The sequence below is a fragment of the Halichoerus grypus genome, chromosome 9 (assembly GCF_964656455.1).
Source record: "Halichoerus grypus chromosome 9, mHalGry1.hap1.1, whole genome shotgun sequence".
Classification (NCBI taxonomy): Eukaryota; Metazoa; Chordata; class Mammalia; order Carnivora; family Phocidae; genus Halichoerus; species Halichoerus grypus.
In genome coordinates, this window is record NC_135720.1 from 132,080,529 (window position 1) to 132,087,306 (window position 6,778).

A 6,778-nucleotide genomic window follows, 5' to 3' on the forward strand; every position below is an offset into this window, starting at 1 on the left:
GGGACTGGGCCCTGAGCCGGTGGAATCTGACCCGAACTCCAGGAAGGTAGTGTGAGAATTGCCTTAAATTGTGGCACTCACAGCTGGTGTCACAGAGAATTGCTTAGTGGGGAGGGAAAATACCCACACATTTAGTGACCAGAAGTGCCAGAAGTGTGTGTGGTTTGTGGGAGGAGTAAAGATGACATACAGGAGAAAGACTCATGGGAGCAAGAAACTATGTTTTTCAAATATGGCACCCAACAAATTAGAGACCTGTCTCTCTCATTCCTGAGTGTCAGCTGAGCCAGGCCTTGTCAATTTCACCTGGCATTAGTTCCTCGAATTAAAGGAAGCAAACTCTAATGATCGCTCCTTCCCTGGACCTCCTTGGGAGGGCCAATACCCTTATTTTATAACCATGGCACTATGTACCTCTCCACTGTACACTCACAGCATTTTTAAACTATGTATGTATTCCTGCAATTCTTTAGTTACTATCTCCTTCTTCCCTAGCCTGTATAAGTTCTGTGAGGGTTAGGATCAGGTTTGTTTCTATCACCTTCCCAGCCATGTAATGCCTGACACATGAATGAGTGAATGAATGAATGAGTGAACGAGCAAATGAGTGAGTAAATGAATGCATGAATGAATGGATGGATGGATGCATGAATGAGTGAATGAATGAGTGAACAAACAAATGAATGAGTGAATGAATGCATGGATGGATGGGTGAATGCATGAATGAGTGAATGAATGGGTGAATGCATGAATAAGAAAATGCCAAGTGCTAACATCCAGGTAGGGGCAGAAACTATTTTTGGATATGGTCTTTCTCAGGACCCTGGTTCTTATGTGGAACTTGGAGAGAAAAGGGGGAAAGTATCTTTACTTCCCTTCTTCCACTTCCTCCATCCCATTCAGCTCCCAGCTTCCTTGCACTTCCATCTCTACTGGTTAATCTGTAGAGATATTTGTGAATGCATTGGCATGCTTCTCCAGAGCTCAGACGTGGGAGGAGTGGGGACAAAGAAGATACAAAACTGGCTGGGGTCCTGCCCATGCTTCAGCTGTTCTTGGGAGTGGGAAGAGCAGGTCTACAAGGTCAGGTCTATAAGGCCTTGGTCTACAAGTCAAGACAAACTCAGAAGACTTTTCCAGATTAATCCTGGAAATTGCACATCAATAGGTCCAATTCACAGACACCCTTCCGTACACAGATAAACAACATACAGTCTGGGTCTCTCTCATTCCTCCAGGGGCTGGACCTGATATTCCAGTCCTAACCCAATGCAGCCTGAGAAGCTCGCACCCTGGCCCCACCTGCAGGCTCTGACATGACCAGTCATCTTCTCAGGACATAGGAGCAAACATCTTTGCCAATTACCTTCCTGGATTCTCTGTAGCTTTGGGATTCCCAAGGCCAAGCCCAGGCAGAAGAAAGTGCCCTATCAGTGGAGCTCAGTGCATGTACCAGCCAATCTAGAACAGTTTATTTACTCATAAATGCTTTATGGAGATATGTCTTTTAAAAAGGAAGAAAGAAAAGGTTGCTCCAATAAATGATTCACCAGTGTTATGAAAGTGAAAAAGAATGGCTTGTATCTCTAAGCCGAGGTTTATGGAAGCCTAAGAACTGCCCCTACCACCCCCACCTCACCCCAACCCAATACATTTTTACAGAATCAGAATCAGAACAGTTTCTTGAGTCTGAGTGGTCACACCAATTTCTAGAAGCCAGCTGTCCAACGGATCACATTACACAGGAACACCATGCTAACCTTGATGTTATATTCACAATTGGAGACAGGACTTTTGTTTTGGTTTATCTATTTACAGGTCTACTATTGCCCTGCTCCAGCATTGATATATAAATGAGGACACAGAAATACAAAACAGGGTCTGGTCCCCTTTAAGGTATACATTATCATTTGGTGGAATGAGCATCAACCCAAAAATGCATAGCAACTCAGGGACAGGGCCAAGTCTCACATGGGTAGGATGACCTTAGAGGGCTCGGGGGGGAGAGGGGGAGTGGCCATTGTTGGGGACACTTCATTCCTGTGGTCCTTGGCTACTGGATTCCAACCAAGGTGCACATACAAACATGATACCCCATCAAATCTCCAGAGCCCCTTCCCACACCCAGCACAAAACCCAAAGTTAAGTGTAATCTGTGGTCGTGTCACTACTGATGAGCATAAGCCAAAGAACCTCTTTAATATATACCTTTACAGTACCATACAGGCATTAACACAGTAATTATAATGACTTACAGAAATCTTATAAAAACCTGTGACCACCTCTCTGTTTTATATTATAAGGAAGTTGAACTAGATAGACTCTATCATCTCTCAGAGCCACGAACAAGGGATCTTTTTCTTTCCGATAATAAAAATAACGTGGATTCTCATTGCAAAATAGTTAAAACAATACAGAAAAGTATGAAGTAAAGAGCAAAATTCTTCCAAGATCCCACCATCTGGAAATAGCCCACTATTAACTCTTAGATGTGTATTCTTTGAGATGCTTTTGCCAAAAGTTGTTCTCCTTTTTTACAAAAATGTGATTGTTAACCTTTCAAATGTATCATGGATGTCTGTCCAGGTCAGTGTAGATATGGCTACATTTTTTTCAATCACTGCACAGCTTTCTACTTTAGCACATTCATTGTTTTTAATTTTCATTATTAAAAATAAGACATTGATGATATCATTTGATACGTATCTTTGTACACCTATCCCCTTATTCCTTTAGGATTTATTTTTAGAAATGGAATTTCTGGGCCAAAAAATATGCGCAGCTGAATGCAGGGCTCGAACTCACAACCCTGAGATCAAGACCAGAACTGAGATCAAGAATCAGACACTCAACTGGGCGCCTGGGTGGCTCAGTTGGTTAAGCGACTGCCTTCGGCTCAGGTCATGATCCTGGAGTCCCTGGATCGAGTCCCACATCGGGCTCCCTGCTCAGCAGGGAGCCTGCTTCTCCCTCTGACCCTCCCCCTCTCATGTGCTCTCTCTCTCTCTCATTCTCTCTGTCTCAAATAAATAAATAAAATCTTTAAAAAAAAAAAAAAAAAAATCAGACACTCAACTGACTGAGCCACCCAGGCACCCCAAAATACATGTGTTTTTGATGCAAGATGACACATAGCCCTACAGCAAGGCTGCACAACTTTCCATCACTGCAGCTGAGCCTGAGCATGCCTATATCCCACACCTCATTCCAGACATCACCCTTCTTCTTTATCTTTGCCAATGACACGGTTGGAAAATAGGAACCTTTGTTTTTGTAGCTGACTCTTACAACTCAAATGTCATTCATTGCCCAACGCGATACTGAGCAAAAAGTTGGTATGCATGAGCCCTGTCAATTACCAACTGAGCATCTACTGGAAAGAAACTTGTGGTTTAATTATAAAAAAAAAAAGTATAGGATATTGTCCTATATATTTTTTTCTTAGCCTTCTACCTAATTGGGTTTTAGTCTCATCTTTTTTTCCCCCTTAGCGTCTGCTCTTCATGTCAGTGGTGGTGGTGGTGGTGGTGGTGGTGTGTGTGTTTGGGTGGGGAAGGGCCGAGGGGTTGATAACCACTTTTAATTTTTTTCTTACTATATGCATTATATATGTTGCCTTAAATTCTAAGACAGAGAATGAATGGGTGGATGAATAAATCAATAAGATATGCCTGTCAGTGGTTGTTGGTGACAGTGGCCCAATGATACAATCATGCCAGGGAGCCCCATCCCCCCCTTTTACAACATGGAGGTAGCATCACCCCTTGGGTCCTCCTTTATCATAGGAAGATCATAAATGTAGGAGGGTTTGGTGGGTATTCAACAGGCCCTTATCCAGCTATATGGCCCACAAGGGAGAGTTTCTAGACTTATATGCATAGATTCCAGATGGTTCTGGAAGAAACAATGAAAAGGTCCTAGGGATTGTTGAGATGGAGGTAAGTAAGCGTGGTCATGGGGCCTAAGGAGGGGTACTCCAGAACAAAATTGTGGACACTGAAAGAAGTGTCCCAGATAGGTACAAAACTATAGTTTCTGGGCTCTTTAATAGAACACTATGCAGAAGGGAACACTTTTTGGTGAAACTAAGGTGTGTGTCCATTAAATGTCTCCATAACAACTCCAGGGCAACCTGACTTGGATGAATTATTAATAAACGGATTCAGTAGGGTATCCGTGAGGTAGAGCTCTCCCCATCACTGGAAATATTCAAATATCCTGCAGACGAGGCAGGATAATACAGAATCTGGCAGGATTCCTGAAGAAGAGCTCACGGCCTGACATGACGGGAGGCCCATGGTGTTTCCCATGACCTTAGAATCTGTCACTATCGGATCAGTCAATCCAGCTCAGCAACTAAGTGGGGAAAAAAAAAGAGTCAAACTGATTGTTTTACTTTTTTTAAGAACTGATTATTCATCTCGGACAAAAATGTTGATCCCATTTTGCATGTGGAGATAGTCGATGAGAAGAATTGTTCTTGCCGGCCTCAGCCCAGGGAGACAAAAATTAAATCTGACACTGCTGCAGAGGCAGGCATGTGGGAGAAGGTGAATGAATCACTAAAATCCTTAGAGTTGTCCTCTCTGGTTCCTCAGCGTTTTGCAATCTGGTGGCTGTGGCAGTGGTGTTAATTATTGACAATTCAATAAACATTAAACAAACATTTGTCATTGTTGGTAATTTGATGGTGCAAAGTGGCCAAGTGATTCCCTCCGACCTGGAGACTCGTGAGAGATATTGGATGATGGGGTGGCTGTAAAAAGCTGCCCTGATAGCAAGTCTGGGATGGGTACTCTTGCCTTTGGACTCTCAACCCGAACTAGAAAAAAGTGGAAGCTAGCTGATATTATCCCCGTGACCTGCCCTGCGTGGGAGAGGTTTACAAGTGAAAGCATTCCCTGCAAATGCAAACCAGTGTTCATAACTGAGAACCAGGTGAAGGTCACAAAAACTGTTTCTTTAATACACTATCTATTGGGGGTAATCTTGGAGAAAATGCAAGGGATAACACAAAAAGCAAAGCAGGAAGTTCAAAATGTAGGGGAAAACATTAAAACTGGAGTCAAGAGACAAAGATTAGGGAAATGTGACATAGAGAAGAAAAACCAAGGGAAGAAATTTTCCATCCTTAGAGTTTTGTAAACTCTTGTCTAGTGAAGGTGAAGCTCAAACTTCTGGAGAAAAGGTGGAATGATGAGGAGTCTGACCAACCCTTGATGAATGCAAGGGAATTCTCTAATCGTACAAGACAAAGGGGGCAAGCTTTGGAGCTGGGACTTGATTTTGACAAGTGGAAGGAAGTCCTGGGAAAATGGCCACGAATGAATTTCTTGGATTAAGAAGGAGGGATGTGACAGAAAGCTCTCCAAGATTTATTAAATTCACAAAAACCACATCTATCTCTACTGTTCTTCGTGGTATGAATAATGTTGTTTGAAGTGACAAGGAATATATTTTTAAGGATTATAAAATGTGAAACAAGAAAATGAAGGACTTGGAAGCCTAGGTGGTATTTTCATTGTTCCTTCACGTCACTAGCTGGGATTTAAGAGGACAGAGGGAAGTTGGGGAGATGAGCAGCTGGCTCTGCAGATAATATTATGGGTGGGATCTAGATTGCTGGACCATGGTTTAAGATGCAAAAATGATGGACTCTTGGCTGAGGATAGACTACATTTCATGAGAACAGGAAATAAAGAATTTGCCCAGAGACTCATTGACCCAATCAAGAGTGTTTTAATAACTCAAGACTGGCAAAATGTTGATAATTTTCTAGGGCAGACACAGAAATATGCTGATTACCTCTAAGAAAGGACGCTTGGCTCAGCTACAAGAAGGTGATCAGAGACAGCCCCCAAATGTTAACTCCTTCAGGTTCACCTCAGTTTTTAAGCCAAGGCCATGCTCTTTTCAGGGTGGCCTCAGCCAATGATTAAGCAAGACTGGTCCAAGAGCTCAGCCATTTAAACCCAATGTGGGACTCCTGTAATGGTTAGTCTTTACTTCAGACCTCTCCATTGGGCTGGTAGAGACTCTATCAGATGTGCATGGGTCTGACAGTTCCTCTACCCCAATCCTGTTTCTCCTCTTTGTCTTTCACAGGTATGTTGCATTTCTAACTCCACCTCAGCATTCTCATCCCAGAGGTGGTTCCAGGAGCAGTCCAAGAAAGCAGACAGTAAGATGGGGTTTGACCACATGCCCGTCAACAGATGAATAGATAAATGAAATGTGGTAGATCCATACACTGGAATATTATTCAGCCATAAAAAGGAAGGAAATTCTGATACATGTTATGACAGGGATGAACTATGAGAATATCATACTAAATCAAATAAGCCAGTCACTGTAAGACAAATAGTATATGATTCCTTATATGAAGTACCTAGAGTAGTCAAATTCACAAAGACAGAAAGTAGGATGGTGGTTTTCAGGCGCTAGGAGGAATGGGGAGGTATTTGGTGGGGACAGACTTTCAGTTTTACAAGGTAAAAAGAGTTTTGGAGATGGATGGTGGTGATGGTTGCACGACAATGTGAATGTACTTAATGCCACTGAACCATTTACTTAAAATTAGTTAAAATGGCAAATTTTGTGTTATGCCTATTTTACTGCAGTTAAAAATAGATACTTTTTTTTTTAAGAGATTGGGATTGGGGATTGGATCCGTCACAGCTGACTGGCAGTGAGGACCCACCCCATAGAGTTTGTGTGTCATGGCTTCTCTTTGACACAAAGAGGTAATGAACCTCCTGACCAAAGTCCAGCTTACAGT